This window comes from Petromyzon marinus, chromosome 61 (genome assembly GCF_048934315.1).
Source record: "Petromyzon marinus isolate PM22_M1 ecotype Great Lakes invasive population chromosome 61, UKy_Petmar_22M1.pri1.0, whole genome shotgun sequence".
NCBI lineage: Eukaryota > Metazoa > Chordata > Hyperoartia > Petromyzontiformes > Petromyzontidae > Petromyzon > Petromyzon marinus.
This window is the reverse complement of record NC_133727.1, coordinates 10,820,512-10,845,960: the sequence shown is the minus strand read 5'-3', so window position 1 is coordinate 10,845,960 and position 25,449 is coordinate 10,820,512. Positions and strand designations below refer to the sequence as shown.

Here is a 25,449-nt window from a genome sequence, read left to right as displayed (position 1 = left end):
TCCTAAGAAAGAGGAGGCTTAATTCGCTACTGTGGACCACCCAGCCCCGTTACCAATGTTAGAAGCAATACCAGAAATAGCCAATGGGCATCGACACCAACAGCGTGTTGTGAAACTTTTATTCTTGTAGAATCGGAAAAACATTTTGCAAGAAGTGTTTTATGTAAAAACAATATTTGGCAGCAGTGGGATCTGAACTCATACATCTGAAGAAACAGGTACGTAAACGCAGTGCCTTAAATCGCTAGGCCGCACTTCCTATTTCCCAAACCCAACACCAGAAATGGCCAATGGGCACCATCACCAGTAGAAAGTTTGGAAAGTATGGTATTATTATACTGGCTAAAAACATATTTTGCAGGTGTTTTTTTCATTTTTAAGTAAGTTTTGGCAGTGGAGAGGCACGAACCTCACTCCTCAGAAGAGACTGAAGCCTAAATCCCACGTCTTACACCACTCGGCCAAGCTATGTGGTCATTAATGAAACAGCAACAAAAATGGCCAATGGACATCATTACCAGCAGCTCTTCGTGTATTTATGTTAATCGTTTCGAAGCTAACAAACATATTTTGCAGGTTGTGATTCATATAAAACACACTGTAAAAGCGTTGGGATTTAAACCCACGTTTCCGAGGAGACTGGAGCCTTAATCCAGCGCCTTACACCGCGCGGCCACGCTACCTGGTCGTTGACCGCAGCAACAGAAATCACCAATGAGCATCATCACCAAAAGCTCGTGCTAAAGTTTGATTAAAATCGTCGTGGCTGAAGCACATTTTACAGTTTGTCATTGTGTAAAAAGAAGGCAGTTTATTACGGCGGGAATTCAACCCACGCCTCCTAAGAAAGTGGAGACTTAATTCGCTACCGTGGACCACCCAGCCCCCATTACCAATGTTAGAAGCAATACCAGAAATAGCCAATGGGCATCGACACCAACAGCTTGTTGTGAAACTATTTTATTCTTGTAGAATCTGAAAAACATATTTTGCAACTTGTTTTATGTAATAACAATATTTTTGCAGCAGTGGGATCTGAATCCACACATCTGAAGAAACAGGTACGTAAATGCAGTGCCTTAAATCGCTAGGCCGCGCTGCCTATTTCCCAAACACAACACCAGAAATGGCCAATGGGCACCATCACCAGTAGACAGTTTGGAAAGGATGGTATTATTGTACTGGCTAAAAACATTTTTTGCAGGTATTTTTTTCATTTTTAAATACGTTTTGGCAGTGGAGAGGCACGAACCTCACTCCTCAGATGAGAATGAAGCAAAAATCCAGCGTCTGACACCACTCGGCCAAGCTATGTGGTCGTTGAGGGCACAGCAACAAAAATGGCCAATGGACATCATCACGAGCATCTCGTCGGGAACTTATTTTAATCGTTTCGAAGCTAACACACATATTTTGCTGGTTGTGATTAATATAAAACAAGCTGTGGCAACAGTGGGATTTGAACCCACGCCTCCGAGAAGACTGGAGCCTTAATCCAGCGCCTTGAGACCGCTCGGCCACGCTACCTAGTCGTTGACGGCAGCAACAGAAATCACCAATGAGCATCATCACCAAAAGCTCGTGTTAAAATTTGATCAAAATCTTCGTGGCTGAAGCACATTTTACAGTTTGTCATTTTGTAAAAAGAAGGCAGTTTATTACGGCGGGAATTGAACCCACGCCTCCTAAGAAAGTGGAGGCTTAATTCGCTACTGTGGACCACCCAGCCCCGTTACCAATGTTAGAAGCAATACCAGAAATAGCCAATGGGCATCGACACCAACAGCGTGTTGTGAAACTTTTATTCTTGTAGAATCGGAAAAACATTTTGCAAGAAGTGTTTTATGTAAAAACAATATTTGGCAGCAGTGGGATCTGAACTCATACATCTGAAGAAACAGGTACGTAAACGCAGTGCCTTAAATCGCTAGGCCGCACTTCCTATTTCCCAAACCCAACACCAGAAATGGCCAATGGGCACCATCACCAGTAGAAAGTTTGGAAAGTATGGTATTATTATACTGGCTAAAAACATATTTTGCAGGTGTTTTTTTCATTTTTAAGTAAGTTTTGGCAGTGGAGAGGCACGAACCTCACTCCTCAGAAGAGACTGAAGCCTAAATCCCACGTCTTACACCACTCGGCCAAGCTATGTGGTCATTAATGAAACAGCAACAAAAATGGCCAATGGACATCATTACCAGCAGCTCTTCGTGTATTTATGTTAATCGTTTCGAAGCTAACAAACATATTTTGCAGGTTGTGATTCATATAAAACACACTGTAAAAGCGTTGGGATTTAAACCCACGTTTCCGAGGAGACTGGAGCCTTAATCCAGCGCCTTAGACCGCTCGGCCACGCTACCTGGTCGTTGACCGCAGCAACAGAAATCACCAATGAGCATCATCACCAAAAGCTCGTGCTAAAGTTTGATTAAAATCGTCGTGGCTGAAGCACATTTTACAGTTTGTCATTGTGTAAAAAGAAGGCAGTTTATTACGGTGGGAATTCAACCCACGCCTCCTAAGAAAGTGGAGACTTAATTCGCTACCGTGGACCACCCAGCCCCCGTTACCAATGTTAGAAGCAATACCAGAAATAGCCAATGGGCATCGACACCAACAGCTTGTTGTGAAACTATTTTATTCTTGTAGAATCGGAAAAACATTTTGCAAGAAGTGTTTTATGTAAAAACAATATTTGGCAGCAGTGGGATCTGAACTCATACATCTGAAGAAACAGGTAAGTAAATGCAGTGCCTTAAATCGCTCGGCCGCGCTTCCTATTTCCCAAACCCAACACCAGAAATGGCCAATGGGCACCATCACCAGTAGACAGTTTGGAAAGTATGGTATTATTGTACTGGCTAAAAACATATTTTGCAGGTGTTTTTTCATTTTTAATTACGTTTTGGCAGTGGAGAGGCACGAACCTCACTCCTCAGATGAGAATGAAGCAAAAATCCAGCGTCTCACACCACTCGGCCAAGCTATGTGGTCGTTGACGGCACTGCAACAAAAATGACCAATGGACATCATCACCAGCATCTCGTCGGGAACTTATTTTAATCGTTTTGAAGCTAACACACATATTTTGCTCTTTGTGATTTATATAAAACAAGCTGTGGCAGCGGTGGGATTTGAACCCACGCCTCCGAGGAGACTGGAGCCTTAATCCAGCACCTTAGACCGCTCGGCCACGCTACCTAGTCGTTGACAGCAGCAACAGAAATCACCAATGAGCATCATCACCAAAAGCTCGTGTTAAAATTTTATAAAAATCGTCGTAGCTGAAGCACATTTTACAGTTTGTCATTGTGTAAAAAGAAGGCAGTTTATTACGGCGGGAATTGAACCCACGCCTCCTAGGAAAGTGGAGGCTTAATTCGCTACAGTGGACCACCCAGCCCCCGTTACCAATGTTAGAAGCAATACCAGAAATAGCCAATTGGCATCGACACCAACAGCTTGTTGCGAAACTATTTTATTATTGTAGAATCGGAAAAACATTTTGCAAGAAGTGTTTTATGTAAAAACAATATTTGGCAGCAGTGGGATCTGAACTCATACATCTGAAGAAACAGGTACGTAAATGCAGTGCCTTAAATCGCTAGGCCGCGCTTCCTATTTCCCAAACCCAACACCAGAAATGGCCAATGGGCACCATCACCAGTAGACAGTTTGGAAAGTATGGTATTATTGTACTGGCTAAAAACATATTTTGCAGGTGTTTTTTTCATTTTTAAGTAAGTTTTGGCAGTGGAGAGGCACGAACCTCACTCCTCAGAAGAGACTGAAGCCTAAATCCCACGTCTTACAACACTCGGCCAAGCTATGTGGTCATTAATGACACAGCAACAAAAATGGCCAATGGACATAATTACCAGCAGCTCTTCGTGAACTTATGTTAATCGTTTCGAAGCTAACAAACATATTTTGCAGGTTGTGATTCATATAAAACAAGCTGTAGCAGCGTTGGGATTTAAACCCACGCCTCCGAGGAGACTGGAGCCTTAATCCAGCGCCTTAGACCGCTCGGCCATGCTACCTGGTCGTTGACCGCAGCAACAGAAATCACCAATGAGCATCATCATCATCAAAAGCTCATGTTGAAGTTTGATTAAAATCGTCGTGGCTGAAGCACATTTTACAGTTTGTCATTGTGTAAAAAGAAGGCAGTTTATTACGGCGGGAATTGAACCCACGCCTCCTAAGAAAGCGGAGACTTAATTCGCTACCGTGGACCACCCAGCCCCCGTTACCAATGTTAGAAGTAATACCAGAAATAGCCAATGGGCATCGACACCAACAGCTTGTTGTGAAACTATTTTATTCTTGTAGAATCTGAAAAACATATTATGCAAGTTGTTTTATGTAATAACAATATTTTTGCAGCAGTGGGATCTGAATCCACACATCTGAAGAAACAGGTACGTAAATACAGTGCCTTAAATCGTTAGGCCGCGCTGCCTATTTCCCAAACACAACACCAGAAATGGCCAATGGGCACCATCACCAGTAGACAGTTTGGAAAGGATGGTATTATTGTACTGGCTAAAAACATTTTTTGCAGGTATTTTTTTCATTTTTAAATACGTTTTGGCAGTGGAGAGGCACGAACCTCACTCCTCAGATGAGAATGAAGCAAAAATCCAGCGTCTCACACCACTCGGCCAAGCTATGTGGTCGTTGAGGGCACAGCAACAAAAATGGCCAATGGACATCATCACCAGCATCTCGTCGGGAACTTATTTTAATCGTTTCGAAGCTAACACACATATTTTGCTGGTTGTGATTAATATAAAACAAGCTGTGGCAACGGTGGGATTTGAACCCACGCCTCCGAGAAGACTGGAGCCTTAATCCAGCGCCTTGAGACCGCTCGGCCATGCTACCTAGTCGTTGACGGCAGCAACAGAAATCACCAATGAGCATCATCACCAAAAGCTCGTGTTAAAATTTGATCAAAATCTTCGTGGCTGAAGCACATTTTAAAGTTTGTCATTTTGTAAAAAGAAGGCAGTTTATTACGGCGGGAATTGAACCCACGCCTCCTAAGAAAGTGGAGGCTTAATTCGCTACTGTGGACCACCCAGCCCCGTTACCAATGTTAGAAGCAATACCAGAAATAGCCAATGGGCATCGACACCAACAGGGTGTTGTGAAACTTTTATTCGTGTAGAATCGGAAAAACATTTTGCAAGAAGTGTTTTATGTAAAAACAATATTTGGCAGCAGTGGGATCTGAACTCATACATCTGAAGAAACAGGTACGTAAACGCAGTGCCTTAAATCGCTAGGCCGCACTTCCTATTTCCCAAACCCAACACCAGAAATGGCCAATGGGCACCATCACCAGTAGAAAGTTTGGAAAGTATGGTATTATTGTACTGGCTAAAAACATTTTTTGCAGGTATTTTTTTCATTTTTAAATACGTTTTGGCAGTGGAGAGGCACGAACCTCACTCCTCAGATGAGAATGAAGCAAAAATCCAGCGTCTCACACCACTCGGCCAAGCTATGTGGTCGTTGAGGGCACAGCAACAAAAATGGCCAATGGACATCATCACCAGCATCTCGTCGGGAACTTATTTTAATCGTTTCGAAGCTAACACACATATTTTGCTGGTTGTGATTAATATAAAACAAGCTGTGGCAACGGTGGGATTTGAACCCACGCCTCCGAGAAGACTGGAGCCTTAATCCAGCGCCTTGAGACCGCTCGGCCATGCTACCTAGTCGTTGACGGCAGCAACAGAAATCACCAATGAGCATCATCACCAAAAGCTCGTGTTAAAATTTGATCAAAATCTTCGTGGCTGAAGCACATTTTATAGTTTGTCATTTTGTAAAAAGAAGGCAGTTTATTACGGCGGGAATTGAACCCACGCCTCCTAAGAAAGTGGAGGCTTAATTCGCTACTGTGGACCACCCAGCCCCGTTACCAATGTTAGAAGCAATACCAGAAATAGCCAATGGGCATCGACACCAACAGGGTGTTGTGAAACTTTTATTCTTGTAGAATCGGAAAAACATTTTGCAAGAAGTGTTTTATGTAAAAACAATATTTGGCAGCAGTGGGATCTGAACTCATACATCTGAAGAAACAGGTACGTAAACGCAGTGCCTTAAATCGCTAGGCCGCACTTCCTATTTCCCAAACCCAACACCAGAAATGGCCAATGGGCACCATCACCAGTAGAAAGTTTGGAAAGTATCGTATTATTGTACTGGCTAAAAACATATTTTGCAGGTGTTTTTTTCATTTTTAAGTAAGTTTTGGCAGTGGAGAGGCACGAACCTCACTCCTCAGAAGAGACTGAAGCCTAAATCCCACGTCTTACACCACTCGGCCAAGCTATGTGGTCGTTGAGGGCACAGCAACAAAAATGGCCAATGGACATCATCACCAGCATCTCGTCGGGAACTTATTTTAATCGTTTCGAAGCTAACACACATATTTTGCTGGTTGTGATTAATATAAAACAAGCTATGGCAGCGGTGGGATTTGAACCCACACCTCCGAGAAGACTGGAGCCTTAATCCAGCGCCTTGAGACCGCTCGGCCACGCTACCTAGTCGTTGACGGCAGCAACAGAAATCACCAATGAGCATCATCACCAAAAGCTCGTGTTAAAATTTGATCAAAATCTTCGTGGCTGAAGCACATTTTACAGTTTGTCATTTTGTAAAAAGAAGGCAGTTTATTACGGCGGGAATTGAACCCACGCCTCCTAAGAAAGTGGAGGCTTAATTCGCTACTGTGGACCACCCAGCCCCGTTACCAATGTTAGAAGCAATACCAGAAATAGCCAATGGGCATCGACACCAACAGCGTGTTGTGAAACTTTTATTCTTGTAGAATCGGAAAAACATTTTGCAAGAAGTGTTTTATGTAAAAACAATATTTGGCAGCAGTGGGATCTGAACTCATACATCTGAAGAAACAGGTACGTAAATGCAGAGCCTTAAATCGCTCGGCCGCACTTCCTATTTCCCAAACCCAACACCAGAAATGGCCAATGGGCACCATCACCAGTAGACAGTTTGGAAAGTATGGTATTATTGTAGTGGCTAAAAACATATTTTGCAGGTGTTTTTTTCATTTTTAAGTAAGTTTTGGCAGTGGAGAGGCACGAACCTCACTCCTCAGAAGAGACTGAAGCCTAAATCCCACGTCTTACACCACTCGGCCAAGCTATGTGGTCGTTGAGGGCACAGCAACAAAAATGGCCAATGGACATCATCACCAGCATCTCGTCGGGAACTTATTTTAATCGTTTCGAAGCTAACACACATATTTTGCTGGTTGTGATTAATATAAAACAAGCTGTGGCAGCGGTGGGATTTGAACCCACACCTCCGAGAAGACTGGAGCCTTAATCCAGCGCCTTGAGACCGCTCGGCCACGCTACCTAGTCGTTGACGGCAGCAACAGAAATCACCAATGAGCATCATCACCAAAAGCTCGTGTTAAAATTTGATCAAAATCTTCGTGGCTGAAGCACATTTTACAGTTTGTCATTTTGTAAAAAGAAGGCAGTTTATTACGGCGGGAATTGAACCCACGCCTCCTAAGAAAGTGGAGGCTTAATTCGCTACTGTGGACCACCCAGCCCCGTTACCAATGTTAGAAGCAATACCAGAAATAGCCAATGGGCATCGACACCAACAGCGTGTTGTGAAACTTTTATTCTTGTAGAATCGGAAAAACATTTTGCAAGAAGTGTTTTATGTAAAAACAATATTTGGCAGCAGTGGGATCTGAACTCATACATCTGAAGAAACAGGTACGTAAATGCAGTGCCTTAAATCGCTCGGCCGCACTTCCTATTTCCCAAACCCAACACCAGAAATGGCCAATGGGCACCATCACCAGTAGACAGTTTGGAAAGTATGGTATTATTGTAGTGGCTAAAAACATATTTTGCAGGTGTTTTTTCATTTTTAATTACGTTTTGGCAGTGGAGAGGCACGAACCTCACTCCTCAGAAGAGGCTGAAGCCTAAATCCCACGTCTTACACCACTCGGCCAAGCTATGTGGTCATTAATGACACAGCAACAAAAATGGCCAATGGACATCATTACCAGCAGCTCTTCGTGAACTTATGTTAATCGTTTCGAAGCTAACAAACATATTTTGCAGGTTGTGATTCAAATAAAACACACTGTAGCAGCGTTGGGATTTAAACCCATGCCTCCGAGGAGACTGGAGCCTTAATCCAGCGCCTTAGACCGCTCGGCCACGCTACTTGGTCGTTGACCACAGCAACAGAAATCAGCAATGAGCATCATCACCAAAAGCTCGTGCTAAAGTTTGATTAAAATCGTCGTGGCTGAAGCACATTTTACAGTTTGTCATTGTGTAAAAAGAAGGCAGTTTATTACGGCGGGAATTGAACCCACGCCTCCTAAGAAAGTGGAGACTTAATTCGCTACCGTGGACCACCCAGCCCCCATTACCAATGTTAGAAGCAATACCAGAAATAGCCAATGGGCATCGACACCAACAGCTTGTTGTGAAACTATTTTATTCTTGTAGAATCGGAAAAACATTTTGCAAGAAGTGTTTTATGTAAAAACAATATTTGGCAGCAGTGGGATCTGAACTCATACATCTGAAGAAACAGGTACGTAAATGCAGTGCCTTAAATTGCTCGGCCGCGCTTCCTATTTCCCAAACCCAACACCAGAAATGGCCAATGGGCACCATCACCAGTAGACAGTTTGGAAAGTATGGTATTATTGTACTGGCTAAAAACATATTTTGCAGGTGTTTTTTTTCATTTTTAAGTAAGTTTTGGCAGTGGAGAGGCACGAACCTCACTCCTCAGAAGAGACTGAAGCCTAAATCCCACGTCTTACACCACTCGGCCAAGCTATGTGGTCGTTAACGGCACAGACACAAAAATGGCCAATGGACATCATCACCAGCAGCTCGTCGGGAACTTATTTTAATCGTTTCGAAGCTAACAAACATATTTTGCAGTTTGTGATTCATATAAAACAAGCTGTAGCAGCGGTGGGATTTAAACCCACGCCTCCAAGGAGACTAGAGCCTTAATCCACCACCTTAGACCGCTCGGCCACTCTACCTGGTCGTTGACAGCAACAACAAAAATCACCAATGAGCATCATCACCGAAAGCTCGTGTTAAAGTTTGATAAAAATCGTCGTGGCTGAGGCACATTTTACAGTTTGTCATTGTGTAAAAAGAAGGAAGTTTATTACGGCAGGAATTGAACCCACGCCTGCAAGGAAAGTGGAGACTTAATTCGCTACCGTGGACCACCCAGCCCCCGTTACCACTGTTAGAAGCAATACCAGAAATAGCCAATGGGCATCGACACCAACAGCTTGTTGTGAAACTATTTTATTCTTGTAGAATCGGAAAAACATTTTGCAAGAAGTGTTTTATGTAAAAACAATATTTGGCAGCAGTGGGATCTGAACTCATACATCTGAAGAAACAGGTACGTAAATGCAGTGCCTTAAATCGCTCGGCCGCGCTTCCTATTTCCCAAACCCAACAGCAGAAATGGCCAATGGGCACCATCACCAGTAGACAGTTTGGAAAGTATGGTATTATTGTACTGGCTAAAAACATATTTTGCAGGTGTTTTTTCATTTTTAAGTAAGTTTTGGCAGTGGAGAGGCACGAACCTCACTCCTCAGAAGAGACTGAAGCCTAAATCCCACGTCTTACACCATTCGGCCAAGCTATGTGGTCATTGATGACACAGCAACAAAAATGGCCAATGGACATCATTACCAGCAGCTCTTCGTGAACTTATGTTAATCGTTTCGAAGCTAACAAACATATTTTGCAGGTTGTGATTCATATAAAACAAGCTGCGGCAGCGGTGGGATTTAAACCCACGCCTCCGAGGAGACTGGAGCCTTAATCCAGCGCCTTAGACCGCTCGGCCACGCTACTTGGTCGTTGACCGCAGCAACAGAAATCACCAATGAGCATCATCACCAAAAGCTCGTGCTAAAGTTTGATTAAAATCGTCGTGGCTGAAGCACATTTTACAGTTTGTCATTGTGTAAAAAGAAGGCAGTTTATTACGGCGGGAATTGAACCCACGCCTCCTAAGAAAGTGGAGACTTAATTCGCTACCGTGGACCACCCAGCTCCCATTACCAATGTTAGAAGCAATACCAGAAATAGCCAATGGGCATCGACACCAACAGCTTGTTGTGAAACTATTTTATTCTTGTAGAATCGGAAAAACATTTTGCAAGAAGTGTTTTATGTAAAAACAATATTTGGCAGCAGTGGGATCTGAACTCATACATCTGAAGAAACAGGTACGTAAATGCAGTGCCTTAAATTGCTAGGCCGCGCTGCCTATTTCCCAAACCCAACACCAGAAATGGCCAATGGGCACCATCACCAGTAGACAGTTTGGAAAGTATGGTATTATTGTACTGGCTAAAAACATATTTTGCAGGTGTTTTTTTCATTTTTAAGTAAGTTTTGGCAGTGGAGAGGCACGAACCTCACTCCTCAGAAGAAACTGAAGCCTAAATCCCACGTCTTACACCACTCGGCCAAGCTATGTGGTCGTTAACGGCACAGACACAAAAATGGCCAATGGACATCATCACCAGCAGCTCGTCGGGAACTCATTTTAATCGTTTCGAAGCTAACAAACATATTTTGCAGTTTGTGATTCATATAAAACAAGCTGTAGCAGCGGTGGGATTTAAACCCACGCCTCCAAGGAGACTAGAGCCTTAATCCACCACCTTAGACCGCTCGGCCACTCTACCTGGTCGTTGACAGCAACAAAAAAAATCACCAATGAGCATCATCACCGAAAGCTCGTGTTAAAGTTTGATAAAAATCGTCGTGGCTGAGGCACATTTTACAGTTTGTCATTGTGTAAAAAGAAGGAAGTTTATTACGGCAGGAATTGAACCCACGCCTCCAAGGAAAGTGGAGACTTAATTCGCTACCGTGGACCACCCAGCCCCCGTTACCACTGTTAGAAGCAATACCAGAAATAGCCAATGGGCATCGACACCAACAGCTTGTTGTGAAACTATTTTATTCTTGTAGAATCGGAAAAACATTTTGCAAGAAGTGTTTTATGTAAAAACAATATTTGGCAGCAGTGGGATCTGAACTCATACATCTGAAGAAACAGGTACGTAAATGCAGTGCCTTAAATCGCTCGGCCGCGCTTCCTATTTCCCAAACCCAACAGCAGAAATGGCCAATGGGCACCATCACCAGTAGACAGTTTGGAAAGTATGGTATTATTGTACTGGCTAAAAACATATTTTGCAGGTGTTTTTTCATTTTTAAGTAAGTTTTGGCAGTGGAGAGGCACGAACCTCACTCCTCAGAAGAGACTGAAGCCTAAATCCCACGTCTTACACCACTCGGCCAAGCTATGTGGTCATTGATGACACAGCAACAAAAATGGCCAATGGACATCATTACCAGCAGCTCTTCGTGAACTTATGTTAATCGTTTCGAAGCTAACAAACATATTTTGCAGGTTGTGATTCATATAAAACAAGCTGTAGCAGCGTTGGGATTTAAACCCACGCCTCCGAGGAGACTGGAGCCTTAATCCAGTGCCTTAGACCGCTCGGCCACGCGACCTGGTCGTTGACCGCAGCAACAGAAATCACCAATTAGCATCATCACCAAAAGCTCGTGTTAAAGTTTGATTAAAATCGTCGTGGCTGAAGCACATTTTACTGTTTGTCATTGTGTAAAAAGAAGGCAGTTTATTACGGCGGGAATTGAACCCACGTCTCCTAAGAAAGTGGAGACTTAATTCGCTACCGTGGACCACCCAGCCCCCGTTACCAATGTTAGAAGCAATACCAGAAATAGCCAATGGGCATCGACACCAACAGCTTGTTGTGAAACTATTTTATTCCTGTAGAATCTGAAAAACATATTTTGTAAGTTGTGTTTCATGTAATAACAATATTTGGCAGCAGTGGGAACTGAACCCACACATCTGAAGAAAAAGGTACGTAAATGCAGTGCCTTAAATCGCTAGGCCGCGCTGCCTATTTCCCAAACACAACACCAGAAATGGCCAATGGGCACCATCACCAGTAGACAGTTTGGAAAGGATGGTATTATTGTACTGGCTAAAACATATTTTGCAGATGTTTTTTCATTTTTAAATACGTTTTGGCAGTGGAGAGGCACGAACCTCATTCCTCAGATGAGAATGAAGCAAAAATCCAGCGTCTCACACCACTCGGCCAAGCTATGTGGTCGTTGACGGCACAGCAACAAAAATGGCCAATGGACATCATCACCAGCATCTCGTCGGGAACTTATTTTAATCGTTTCGAAGCTAACACACATATTTTGCTGGTTGTGATTTATATAAAACAAGCTGCGGCAGCGGTGGGATTTAAACCCACGCCTCCGAGGAGACTGGAGCCTTAATCCAGCGCCTTAGACCGCTCGGCCACGCTACTTGGTCGTTGACCGCAGCAACAGAAATCACCAATGAGCATCATCACCAAAAGCTCGTGCTAAAGTTTGATTAAAATCGTCGTGGCTGAAGCACATTTTACAGTTTGTCATTGTGTAAAAAGAAGGCAGTTTATTACGGCGGGAATTGAACCCACGCCTCCTAAGAAAGTGGAGACTTAATTCGCTACCGTGGACCACCCAGCTCCCATTACCAATGTTAGAAGCAATACCAGAAATAGCCAATGGGCATCGACACCAACAGCTTGTTGTGAAACTATTTTATTCTTGTAGAATCGGAAAAACATTTTGCAAGAAGTGTTTTATGTAAAAACAATATTTGGCAGCAGTGGGATCTGAACTCATACATCTGAAGAAACAGGTACGTAAATGCAGTGCCTTAAATTGCTAGGCCGCGCTGCCTATTTCCCAAACCCAACACCAGAAATGGCCAATGGGCACCATCACCAGTAGACAGTTTGGAAAGTATGGTATTATTGTACTGGCTAAAAACATATTTTGCAGGTGTTTTTTTCATTTTTAAGTAAGTTTTGGCAGTGGAGAGGCACGAACCTCACTCCTCAGAAGAAACTGAAGCCTAAATCCCACGTCTTACACCACTCGACCAAGCTATGTGGTCGTTAACGGCACAGCAACAAAAATGGCCAATGGACATCATCACCAGCATCTCGTCGGGAACTCATTTTAATCGTTTCGAAGCTAACAAACATATTTTGCAGTTTGTGATTCATATAAAACAAGCTGTAGCAGCGGTGGGATTTAAACCCACGCCTCCAAGGAGACTAGAGCCTTAATCCACCACCTTAGACCGCTCGGCCACTCTACCTGGTCGTTGACAGCAACAAAAAAAATCACCAATGAGCATCATCACCGAAAGCTCGTGTTAAAGTTTGATTAAAATCGTCGTGGCTGAGGCACATTTTACAGTTTGTCATTGTGTAAAAAGAAGGAAGTTTATTACGGCAGGAATTGAACCCACGCCTCCAAGGAAAGTGGAGACTTAATTCGCTACCGTGGACCACCCAGCCCCCGTTACCACTGTTAGAAGCAATACCAGAAATAGCCAATGGGCATCGACACCAACAGCTTGTTGTGAAACTATTTTATTCTTGTAGAATCGGAAAAACATTTTGCAAGAAGTGTTTTATGTAAAGACAATATTTGGCAGCAGTGGGATCTGAACTCATACATCCGAAGAAACAGGTACGTAAATGCAGTGCCTTAAATCGCTCGGCCGCGCTTCCTATTTCCCAAACCCAACACCAGAAATGGCCAATGGGCACCATCACCAGTAGACAGTTTGGAAAGTATGGTATTATTGTACTGGCTAAAAACATATTTTGCAGGTGTTTTTTCATTTTTAAGTAAGTTTTGGCAGTGGAGAGGCACGAACCTCACTCCTCAGAAGAGACTGAAGCCTAAATCCCACGTCTTACACCACTCGGCCAAGCTATGTGGTCATTGATGACACAGCAACAAAAATGGCCAATGGACATCATTACCAGCAGCTCTTCGTGAACTTATGTTAATCGTTTCGAAGCTAACAAACATATTTTGCAGGTTGTGATTCATATAAAACAAGCTGTAGCAGCGTTGGGATTTAAACCCACGCCTCCGAGGAGACTGGAGCCTTAATCCAGTGCCTTAGACCGCTCGGCCACGCGACCTGGTCGTTGACCACAGCAACAGAAATCACCAATGAGCATCATCACCAAAAGCTCGTGTTAAAGTTTGATTAAAATCGTCGTGGCTGAAGCACATTTTACTGTTTGTCATTGTGTAAAAAGAAGGCAGTTTATTATGGCGGGAATTGAACCCACGCCTCCTAAGAAAGTGGAGACTTAATTCGCTACCGTGGACCACCCAGCCCCCGTTACCAATGTTAGAAGCAATACCAGAAATAGCCAATGGGCATCGACACCAACAGCTTGTTGTGAAACTATTTTATTCCTGTAGAATCTGAAAAACATATTTTGCAAGTTGTGTTTTATGTAATAACAATATTTGGCAGCAGTGGGAACTGAACCCACACTCTGAAGAAAAAGGTACGTAAATGCAGTGCCTTAAATCGCTAGTCCGCGCTGCCTATTTCCCAAACACAACACCAGAAATGGCCAATGGGCACCATCACCAGTAGACAGTTTGGAAAGGATGGTATTATTGTACTGGCTAAAAACATCTTTTGCAGGTCTATTTTTCTTTTAAAATAAGCTTTGGCAGTGGTGAGGCACGAACTCACACCTCAGAAGAGACTGAAGCCTAAATCCAGCGTCTTACACCACTCGTCCAAGCTATGTGGTTGTTGACAGCACCAACAAAAATGGCCAATAGGCATCATCACCAGCAGCTCGTCAGGAACTCATTTTAATCGTGTAGAAGCTGAAAAAACATATTTTGCAGGTTGTGTGTTATATAAAGCACGATTTGGCAGCGGTGGAATTTGAACCCACGCCTCTGAAGAGAATGGAGCCTAAATCCAGCGTGTTAGACCACTCGGCCACGATACCTGGTCTGTAACAGCTGCAGCAGAAATCGCCAATGAGCATCATCACCAAAGCAAGTATTAAAGTTTGTTTGAAGCTTCGTGGCACAATCACATTTTTAAGTTTGTCAATCCGTAAAAAGAAGGCAGTTCATACCGGCGGGATTTGAACCCACGCCTACTAAGAAAGTGGAGAATGAATTCGCTCCTGCCAACCAACCGGCATCGTTACCAATGTTAGAAGCAATACCAGAAAAAGCCAATGGGCATCGTCACCAATAGGTTGTTGTGAAATTATTGTATTCGTGAAGAAGCTAAAAAACATGTTGCACGTTGTGTTTTATGAAAAAACTTCGCTTTGGCTGCGGTGAGATCTGAACCCACACATCCGAAAAAAACGGTATTTAAATCCAATGCCTCACATCGCTAGGCCACACTGCCTATTGCTCCAACCTAACACCAGAAATGGCCAATCGGCATCAACACCAGTAGAAAGTTTGGAAAGTATGTTATTATTGTAGTGGCTAAAAACATATTTTGCAGGTCTATTTTTATTTTAAAATAAGCTTTGGCAGTGGTGAGGCACGAACTCACACCTCAGAAGCCTAAATCCAGCGTCTTACACCACTCGTCCAAGCTATGTGGTTGTTGACAGCACCAACAAAAATGGCCAATAGGCATCATCACCAGCAGCTCGTCAGGAACTCATTTTAATCGTGTAGAAGCTGACAAAACATATTTTGCAGGTTGTGTGTTATATAAAGCAAGATTTGGCAGCAGTGGAATTTGAACCCACGCCTCGGAGGAGACTGGAGCCTTAATCCAGCGCCTTAGACCGCTCGGCCAAGCAATGTGGTCGTTAACCACACAATACCAGGTGAGTAGAATTTTGTATCGACAATCAAGGGTATTTCCCTGTCCCCAGACGACCTGCTGGTCAGTTTTGACGTAGTTTCCTTATTCACCAAGGTTCCTGTACCTGACACCATCGCAATCATTGAAGACTTGGTTCATCAAGGACTAAACACTGAGGTACCCCCCCTGGTGAGACACTGTTTAACCAATACATACTTCACTTGGAATGGAACTTTCTACAAACAAACTGAGGGCACCCCAATGGGATCCCCCCTATCTCCGGTTATAGCTAACATTTTCATGGAGAAATTTGAAACTGACGCCATCCAGACTGCCACTCTGCGCCCAACCTTATGGAAGAGGTACATGGATGACACTTTTGTCATCTGTCCAAATGGCCGGCCTGCTCTAGACCAATTCTTCGACCACATCAATTCCATACACCCAGCCATCAGATTTACCATGGAAGTCGAAAAAGATGGCAAGCTACCTTTTTTGGATGTCCTAATAAAAAAGAGACCTGATGGTTCAATGAGCCATTCTGTCTACAGGAAAGCTACCCATACGGATGCTTATCTGAAACCGGATTCCCACCACCATCCATCACAGAAGAATTCTCTCATCAAGACTCGGTACCATAGAACCCAAATGCTTATCCGATCAGGAACACATCGGCAGTGAACTCAAGCACGTACACCAAGCTCTTAAGGCTAATGGTTACTCCGACTATACAATCCGCAAAGTTATCACTCAAACCATGAAGAAGGACCCTCTTGAGGAGCCTTTCAAAACCATCACTTTACCCTACATTACGGGGATCACAAAAAAGATCTCCAAAATCTTGAATAAACACAAGATCCAGGTCCGTTTCAACACATTACATAAAATTCGTGATCTGGTTCCGTCTGTAAAAGATGTGATTCCGGACATACAGTACCCTGGTGTCTACAAACTAAGTTGCCTCTGTGGTAGTAGTTACATTGGAGAAACCAAACGCCATGTCTCGGACCGCATTCGTGAACACAAAGCAGACCTTAAACACGGTAGGACCAACACCTCGGCCGTGGCAGATCATTGTTGTATTCAGTAGGCTCACATGACATTGACTTTTCCAAGACAGAGGTTATTTGTAAGCCAACTGGCTACCATGAGAGATTCGTTCATGAGGCTATCCACATATATAAGCACAGAGACAATTTCAACTGAGAAGATGGATTCTGGCTTAGCAATCATTGGAAAGATTTGATTAACCATTTCAGATCTTAATTGATTGTTCACGCTTACAGTGGCTTTCAGACAGCATACATTAATTTTTCGTCTCTCCCCTCCTATTTTCAGCTGCGCGTGACGCTGACGTTTTTTTATAAATAAATAAATACATCGTGTACAAATAAATAAATTAATTGCAGACCGACACACCTGATGACGACCGTTTTTGTTATGGTCGAAACGTCGTGAGAATTTGTATTGTTTTATATATTTTTTATTATTATATTGTTTCCCTTCAACGTGACTTTACCGAAAGAGCTAAGAATATTAATTACTGCAGTCATGAAAGCTTTAAATCAAAATTTAAGTGTTACCTTGCGCAGCGCGAGGTTGTGTACCTCGGACACCGAGTCAGCGAGGCAGGGGTGCGCACCGATCCGGAGAATGTACGCGCTGTAGTGGAATTGCCACGGCCAAGGAACCTGACAGAGATCAGGTCATTTTTGGGGCTAGCCACTAATTATCGTCAATTTGTGAAGGGATTCAGCGAGATTGCACGCCCCCTCACCCAACTCACATCCCCTAAGAACCTCTATCAGTGGACGGGGGCCTGCCAGACGGCCTTCACCACTCTCAAAGACCACCTCACCCACACCCCCACCCTGGCTTTCCCCAATTTCACCACTGATTTTATTTTGGCCACCGATGCCTGCAGCAGTGGGCTTGGCGCGGTGTTGTCACAGGTGCAGGATGGGACGCAGCGGATCATCGCATGCGCCAGCCGGACTCTGACCGGGGCCGAGCTGAATTACTGCGTGAACCGTCAGGAACTGTATGCCGTAATTTTTGCGTGTAAGCAGTTCTGGCCGTATTTGTACGGCAGGAAATGTCGCGTGCGCACTGACCATTATGCTCTGCAGTTCCTCCTCACATTCAAGGAACCGCGGGGGCAGATGGCCCGATGGCTGGCGCAGCTGCAGGAATACAACCTGCAGATCAAGGTGGCCCGCGGTATGCGCTGAGACGAGGGCGGAGGAGGCCTGCCCGTGCTTCACGGGGGGATGCTGCCGACAGGCAACGCCCCCCCAGGAGCACGCTGAGACTAACCCCCCTCCGGTGAGAGAAAGTGCAGTATGTGCCACAGAGACCCCTGCAGAAGGAGCCAGGGACCCAGTGGACCACCCGGCGGTCATGGAGCCCACAGAACAATGGGCATCATCACCAGCAGCTCGTCGGGAACTAATTTTATAACGTAGGGGCTAAAAACACGTTTTGCAGGTTGCATTTTATATTAAAATAAATTTTGTCAGAGGTGGGATTTGAAACCACCCCTCCAATGAAAACGGAGACTCATTTCGGAACCATCGACCGCCCGGCCCAGTTACCAAAATTGTAGATGCAATACCAGAAATGGTCCATCATCACCAGTCACTTGTCATGAAATTGTCTTAATAGTGTAGAGGTTAAGAAACATAACTTGCAGGTTTTGTTTTATATTAAAGTTTTCGCAGCAAATAATTTGAACCCACACCTCTCAAGAGACTGGAGCCTAAATCCAGCACTTTTGACCAATTGGCCATGCAAGGTAGTTGTTAAAAGCAACACCAGAAATCGCAAATGGGCATCACCGCCAACAGCTAGTCTTAAAATTATATGAAAAGCATCGTGGCTGAAACACATGTTTCAGGCAGACTTCCTGTAAAAAAGAAGTCTGTTTGAACTGGCGGGAGTTGAACCAACTACACCGAAGAAAGCTGAGCCTGAATTTGGCGCCGTCGACCAATCGGCCCCTTTACCAATGTTAGATGCAATACCAGAAACGGTCAATGGGCATCATCACCAGTAGCTAGTCGTGAAATTATTTTTATAGTGTAGTGGCTAAAAAACATTTTGGTGGTTGTGTTTTATATTAAAATTGGTATTTACAGCAGCGGGATTTGAAGCCAAGCCTCCAAAGAGATTGGAGCTTGATTACAGCTTTGTGACTGAAACACATTTTTCAGGTGGTGTTTCTTTAAAAAAAGTCTGTTGGAACTGGATCCCACGACTCTAATGAAACTGTAGCCTTAATTCGCCACCTTCGACCGCTCGGTCACGTAACCCAGGGGTCCCCAACCCCCGGGCCGCGGACCAGTACCAATCTTGCGGCCTATTAGGAACCGGGCCATGGACAGCCGCACAGCAGGAGGTGAGCGGTGAGTCTGCGCGTGGCCCACCCATTATTTTATTTACCACTTCCATCCACGCCTCTTTCCCGCACTGCACACTTTTCTCAGTCACAGTTTTGGCAAGCCCACAAGCTCACCCTAGCCAAAATTAGTAAAAAACAAACGTTGCTGGAGAGCTTCTTTGAAAAGGGGGAAAGACCCAATGATGACCCCTCCTCCGCCCCCCGGTCCGTGAAAAAATTGTCTTCCACGAAACCAGTCCCTGGTGCCAAAAAGGTTGGGGACCGCTGACATAACCTATTTGATAGACGCAATACCAGAAATGGCCAATGGGCATCATCATCAGCAGCTAGTGTTAAAGTTACATAAAAAGCGACTTTGCTGAAACACATTTTTCAGGTCGTCTTTCTTTCAAAAGCCACCTGTTAGAACTGGTGCGATTTCAACCCAAGCCTTCCAGGAGACTGGAGCCTTAATCCAGCAGCTTAGACCACTCGACTCCGCTACCTAGTAGCTAAATTCCACACCAGAAATGGCAAATGGGTATGTAAAAAGTTTCGCGGCTAGAACACATTTTTTAGGTATTGTTTCTTTAAAAAAAGTATGTTGGAACTGGTGGAATTTGAACCCACGTCTCCAAGGAAACTGGACCATGAATCGGGCACCTTAAACCGCTCGGCCCCGTTACCTATTTGTAAGAAGTAATACAAGAAATGGCCAATGGGCATCATCACCAGTAGCTAGTCGTGAAATTATTTTAATAGTGTAGTGGCTAAAAAAACTAATTTTGAAGGGTGTACGTTATATCACTCAGCAAAAAAATGGCAAATGGACATCGACACCAGTAGCTAGTTTAAAAAAATAATGAAAAGCATCGTGGCTATAACACATTTTTCAGGTCTTCTTTCTTTAAAAAGAAGCCTGTTGGCACCGGCATGAATCGCCCCCCAAGCCTCCGAAATGATTGAAGCCAAAATCCAGCGCTTTATCCCACTCGCCCACGCTACCTGGTTGTGGCAACCAACACCAGGAATCGCAAATGGGCATCGTCATGACCAGCAGCTAGTCTTAAAATTATATGAAAATCATCGTGGCTAAAACACATTTTTCAGGTCGTCTTTCTGGCTGCGGGAGGGCGGGGGGTGCACCCATGCCTCCGCTCAGCACCTTAGACCGCTCAGCCATGCTGCCAGGAGGTTAAACGTAAAACCAGAAATGGCAAATGGGCATCATCAATAGTTGCTTATGGTTAATATTTGATATCGTTTCGTGGCTAAAAAACATTTTCAGCAGGTTGTGTTTTATTTCAAATGCGCTTTGGTAGCGGTGGGAACTGAACCCCAAGCCTCCAAAATAGACAAGAGCCTGAATCCAGCAGCTTCGACCACTCAGCAACGTTACCTGATGCTCAAACTCAACACCAGAAATGGCCAATGGGCATCATAAACCGCAGTTTGTCGTAAAATAATTTTAATAGAGAAGTGGCTAACAAATCTATTTGGCCGGGTGTGTTTTAAATTAGCGTAATGTTTAGAAGAGGTGCGATTTGAACCCACGCCTACCGAAGCGACTGGAGCCGCACTCCTGTGCCTCCGACTGCTTTGCCACAGGCGCTGTGAGCGTTGTGAGCCGTTAGCATTGTGAGTCGTTGTTTGCGTTGTGAGTCGTTGTTTGCGTTGTGAGTCGATGCGAGTGCAGCGTTGAGAGTTGTGAGCGTTGTTAATGTTGTGAGTCGTTGTTACAACGTTCGAGTCGAGCCGGTAGCGTGGCCGAGCGGTCTAAGGCGCTGGATTAAGGCTCCAGTCTCTTCGGAGGCGTGGGTTCAAATCCCACCGCTGCCAGTAGTTTTTTTATCATTACATTATCGATGGTAAATACGCTTTTTTGCTGTTACAGCATTAATGGAATGACATCGGATATAACTACATCAAGGATTTTTTTTTATTAAAGCAAACACGTGTCGCGCGACTGTAATTCCGTTCACAATGCGCTTTGGCTGAAGTGCAGTTGAAGCGCCGATTGCTGTACTTTGCACCACACTGACCCCTGCCGGACTAGACGCGTATGGCTAAACAGAAATGTTACTTAGACAGGACTTTATAACCCTCGCGCTACACCCATTTAAAACCTTTTAAAACAGTCTGCCTCAGCAGCAGACCATGCTTTCCCACCTGATGATGGACGCCTGTGTTGCGCCCGAAACGTCGTGATTTATTTTATTTTCTACCTACGTGATGACTTTACCGAAAGAACCAAAGAGTTTGGATTCCCGCAGTCACCAAAGCTTCAAATCAAGATTAGACAGGACTGTTATCGACCTTTACTGGAACCTTGCACCCCTTTAGTTCTCAATCGTAAAAAAAAAGTTTCATGTTAATAAATGCATAGGTATAATGAAACATAGTAGTTGTATTTTTTTATTTAAAGCTTTCGTGACTGCAGTAATTCATATTCTTAGCTCTTTCGGTAAAGTCACGTTGAAGGGAAACAATAAAAATAATAATATATATAAAACAATAAAAATTCTCACGACGTTTCGACCATAACACAAACGGTCATCATCAGGTGTGAAAAACCAACGGCAAGAAACATTTTATAAATAAATAAACCTTTTAAAATAACTAAATAAATGCGAACCGCCACTTCTTTCAAATGTTTCTTGCCGTTGGTTTTTCACACCTGATGATGACCGTTTGTGTTATGGTCGAAACGTCGTGAGAATGTTTATTGTTTTATATATATTTATTATTTTATTGCTTCCCTTCAACGTGACTTTACCGAAAGAGCTAAGAATATAAAAGTAGTTGCACTTACGTGGCCCATGCTTAATTTGTGTTTACCTTCTAAACAAAAATCTGGCCATGTCTACACACCCCCACAAAGGGCATCTCGCACTCCCAGGGGGTGCCTGCACCCCGGGTTAAGCAGAACCACTGGTTTCGAGGAAGACAGTCTCACGGTGACAGTGTTAATAATTATAATAACATGTTAAGGGAACGATACTCACAATTAAGTTATCGTGCGTCTTGCTTTCATGCGCACGTCATAGAGCAAAGAAAGCCTGGTGGTATGTCAGTCACAAACACCAGCAGAAGTGGCGCAATCTATATTTTACGCTGTGTGTATTTTTCGGAAACTTTCTTTTTTCACCGCGGGGAGAGGAAGACACGCAAACTCCAAATATACAGCAGTCAGGATCGAACCCCCCAGGCATGGTAGTTAACGTCTCGCCACCGCAGCATCCCTACGATGATATTGAAAAGAAAACTAGAGTTTCTAAAAAATATTCATTTAGTTTTAATTAGATCTCTATATTATTACATATGAGCAGATTTTATGTAATGTATTTTACATATAATGATATAAGGATTTAACGAACACGTGACTCCTATCGTACATAATTAGTAACAGCACTGACTACCTCTGGTTCATCTGCAAATAACTCGGAAATAAACACCGAAAACAACATTAATGTTATTTGACGTTAATATCACTCAAACATAACAATATACGCGTGTAGATCCGAGAGTGCCAGACTACTTCATTGGAGTTCAGTTTTCTCTTTTTGCATCGAGCAAATATGTTCATGAGCTAAATGCCAATGCGGAGGTCTGCTGCTGGCCACGACGAGAGGGCCTCATCAGAGACTTTTGACTTTTTAAATAACTTTTATTGTCGCCAGCAGCAACAGCACTGGAGGCGATTCCGATGTGAAATAGAAAAAGTCACCAGCAAACAAATAAAACAAACGCTATAAATCCACGTGCTGTGGCGGTAGAGAATTCGTGTAAGATTTGTGTTCCTCCTCTTCCTCCCCCGTTGAAAGAGCGCAAACTCCAGTTGGGTCTCCCGTATGGTCCACAGTTTGGGTTGCATGACCACCTTTCAATACTGCTGTGACTTGCCTTTCACTTTCCATCCGTGAAGGCGATGGTGTGGCGTCGGCCTCTTGTGATGTTGTGATGCGGTTGATGTGCCGCACCGGTGTCTTGCAGGAGCGTCAAATCCAGGAGGTGGTTGCGATGTTTTTGGTCTCGAACGAGGAGGTGCTCATTCTGTACCGTCCGCGTTGTTCCACTCTGGAAACAGATCCGAGTTAGTTGAACACGTTCGGCTTTCGCGACCAATATTACCCATAATAGAGTATTCACACTAGATTGGCTCACAAGTGACGACACCACATTTATCATTTTTTCTAAAATCTAAACAGGGGGAGAAATTCTCCATAACGCTGGCTGTCGCCTGATGATGCTGGTTGCAGTTACCGGCGATACGTCACGGTACTCGAATTGTAAATGTTGCAGTGGGTTTGCTCTCCAACACACAACCGGTGTACTGAACTAGTAACTAATTGGCACGTTTTGTTTACGTGACAAACCTCATTAATTGGCTGTGTAGGGTGATGGCGGGTTTAACGACGCATTTATATTAACGCGATCTAACCCAATAATCTCTGTTATAAATTCTAGTGAACTCGTTATTTTTCAGTAACACAAACAGCATTACATTTAATCCAGCAGGTGTCGCTGTCGTACAACAACAAAAACGATGGCATTCCCTTTCCATTCGCAACAGCGAAAGGCGCAGCCGTGAAATTAATTTCTCGGGCCGCCGCCACTCAGCGGAAGGGCCTCTCTTAGAGCATCTCTAGAAAGCCCCTGCAGAGAAGTTGTCTTCACGAATTCCCAGAGGAAGGGGGGGGATGGGGTTGCCACTTTGGCCGATAAGACATCATAAGTGTGTGAGGGCCGCCACACATGTGAAACCATTGGGGTTTGTAACAGAACGATGATGATGATGGGGTGTTCTCACATTTGTGTATTGTTGGGGTCCGCACACGTCAAGGGTTCAGCACTAAACTATTGTTATTCTACCTGGCAAGGCCCACTGAGCTATATGTAGCTCTTTTTTAGAAGCGACCTGGCTATCACAAACGATAGCTCCAACGAAGTGGCTTACTCTAGATTTAAAACTTTGGTGACTGCAAGGATCCATACTCTTTGGTTCTTTTTCGGTAAAGTCACGTAGTTAAAAAATAAAACAACAAAAATCACGACGTTTCGGCCACAACACAAGCGGCCTTCATCAGGTGAAGGGACCAGGCTGTCTCGAGGACAGCGCTGGAGTGAAACACAGCCACGCTCAGACCGCGACCTTTAAGCTGTGTGCGAGGAAACAAGGTGCCTTGACAAAGAAATTAGCATAAAATTAGCATTTTATTGGCCGACTTAGCATGATGAACGGTGTAGAGGTGGTGTACATGCGGGTGAACATGCCGGTTGGCGCGCGGGGGAGGGGGAGTTTACCTATTGATGGTGTGAAAAGGGAATTTTTAATAGCTGCGAAAGTTTGGGGTACCAATACTTGAAAAATATACTGTACCATTGAGGGCACCCCAATGGGCTCCCCCCTTTCTCCAGTTATAGCTAACATTTTCATGGAGAAATTTGAGACTGACGCCATCCAGACTGCCACTCTGCGCCCAACCTTATGGAAGAGGTACGTGGATGACACTTTTGTCATCTGGCCACATGGCCGGCCTGCTCTAGACCAATTCTTCGACCACATCAATTCCATACACCCAGCCATCAGATTTACCATGGAAGTCGAAATAGATGGCAAGATACCTTTTTTGGATGTCCTAATTAAAAAGAGACCTGATGGTTCAATGAGCCACTCTGTCTACAGGAAAGCTACCCATACGGATGCTTATCTGAAACCGGATTCCCACCACCATCCATCACAGAAGAATTCTCTCATCAAGACTCTGTATCATAGAGCCCAATGCATATCCGACCAGGAACACATAAGCAGTGAACTCAAGCACGTACACCAAGCTCTTAGGGCTAATGGTTACTCCGACTATACAATCCGCAAAGCTATCACTCAAACCATGAAGAAGAACCCTCTTGAGGAGCCTTTCAAAACCATCACTTTACCCTACATTGCTGGGATCACAAAAAAGATCTCCAAAATCTTGAATAAACACAAGATCCAGGTCCGTTACAACACATTACATAAAATCCGTGATCTGGTTCCGTCTGTAAAAGATGTGATTCCGGACATACAATACCCTGGTGTCTACAAACTAAGTTGCCTCTGTGGTAGTAGTTACATTGGAGAAACCAAACGCCATGTCTCGGACCGCATTCGTGAACATAAAGCAGACCTTAAACACGGTAGGACCAACACCTCGGCCGTAGCAGATCATTGTTCTAATTCAGTAGGCTCACATGCCATTGACTTTTCCAAGACG

At 44.1% G+C, this 25,449-nt stretch overlaps 10 non-coding genes across 10 annotated transcripts; 1 reads left to right on the top strand and 9 right to left on the bottom strand.

Annotated features, from left to right (window-relative positions):
* Positions 1 to 1,444: 1,444 nt before the first annotated feature.
* Positions 1,445 to 1,527, bottom strand: TRNAL-AAG (transfer RNA leucine (anticodon AAG)). Its single transcript has one exon. It is a non-coding gene; the product is annotated as a tRNA-Leu (tRNA).
* A 1,598-nt stretch (positions 1,528 to 3,125) lies between these two features.
* Positions 3,126 to 3,207, bottom strand: TRNAL-AAG (transfer RNA leucine (anticodon AAG)). Its single transcript has one exon. It is a non-coding gene; the product is annotated as a tRNA-Leu (tRNA).
* A 1,606-nt stretch (positions 3,208 to 4,813) lies between these two features.
* Positions 4,814 to 4,896, bottom strand: TRNAL-AAG (transfer RNA leucine (anticodon AAG)). The gene has a single exon. It is a non-coding gene; the product is annotated as a tRNA-Leu (tRNA).
* A 757-nt stretch (positions 4,897 to 5,653) lies between these two features.
* TRNAL-AAG (transfer RNA leucine (anticodon AAG)) lies at positions 5,654 to 5,736 on the bottom strand. The gene has a single exon. It is a non-coding gene; the product is annotated as a tRNA-Leu (tRNA).
* Positions 5,737 to 6,493: 757 nt separating this feature from the next.
* On the bottom strand, positions 6,494 to 6,576 carry TRNAL-AAG (transfer RNA leucine (anticodon AAG)). Its single transcript has one exon. It is a non-coding gene; the product is annotated as a tRNA-Leu (tRNA).
* Positions 6,577 to 7,333: 757 nt separating this feature from the next.
* Positions 7,334 to 7,416, bottom strand: TRNAL-AAG (transfer RNA leucine (anticodon AAG)). Its single transcript has one exon. It is a non-coding gene; the product is annotated as a tRNA-Leu (tRNA).
* A 756-nt stretch (positions 7,417 to 8,172) lies between these two features.
* TRNAL-AAG (transfer RNA leucine (anticodon AAG)) lies at positions 8,173 to 8,254 on the bottom strand. The gene has a single exon. It is a non-coding gene; the product is annotated as a tRNA-Leu (tRNA).
* A 1,602-nt stretch (positions 8,255 to 9,856) lies between these two features.
* Positions 9,857 to 9,938, bottom strand: TRNAL-AAG (transfer RNA leucine (anticodon AAG)). The gene has a single exon. It is a non-coding gene; the product is annotated as a tRNA-Leu (tRNA).
* Positions 9,939 to 12,381: 2,443 nt separating this feature from the next.
* Positions 12,382 to 12,463, bottom strand: TRNAL-AAG (transfer RNA leucine (anticodon AAG)). Its single transcript has one exon. It is a non-coding gene; the product is annotated as a tRNA-Leu (tRNA).
* Positions 12,464 to 20,952: 8,489 nt separating this feature from the next.
* Positions 20,953 to 21,034, top strand: TRNAL-AAG (transfer RNA leucine (anticodon AAG)). The gene has a single exon. It is a non-coding gene; the product is annotated as a tRNA-Leu (tRNA).
* The last annotated feature ends 4,415 nt before the right edge of the window (positions 21,035 to 25,449 follow it).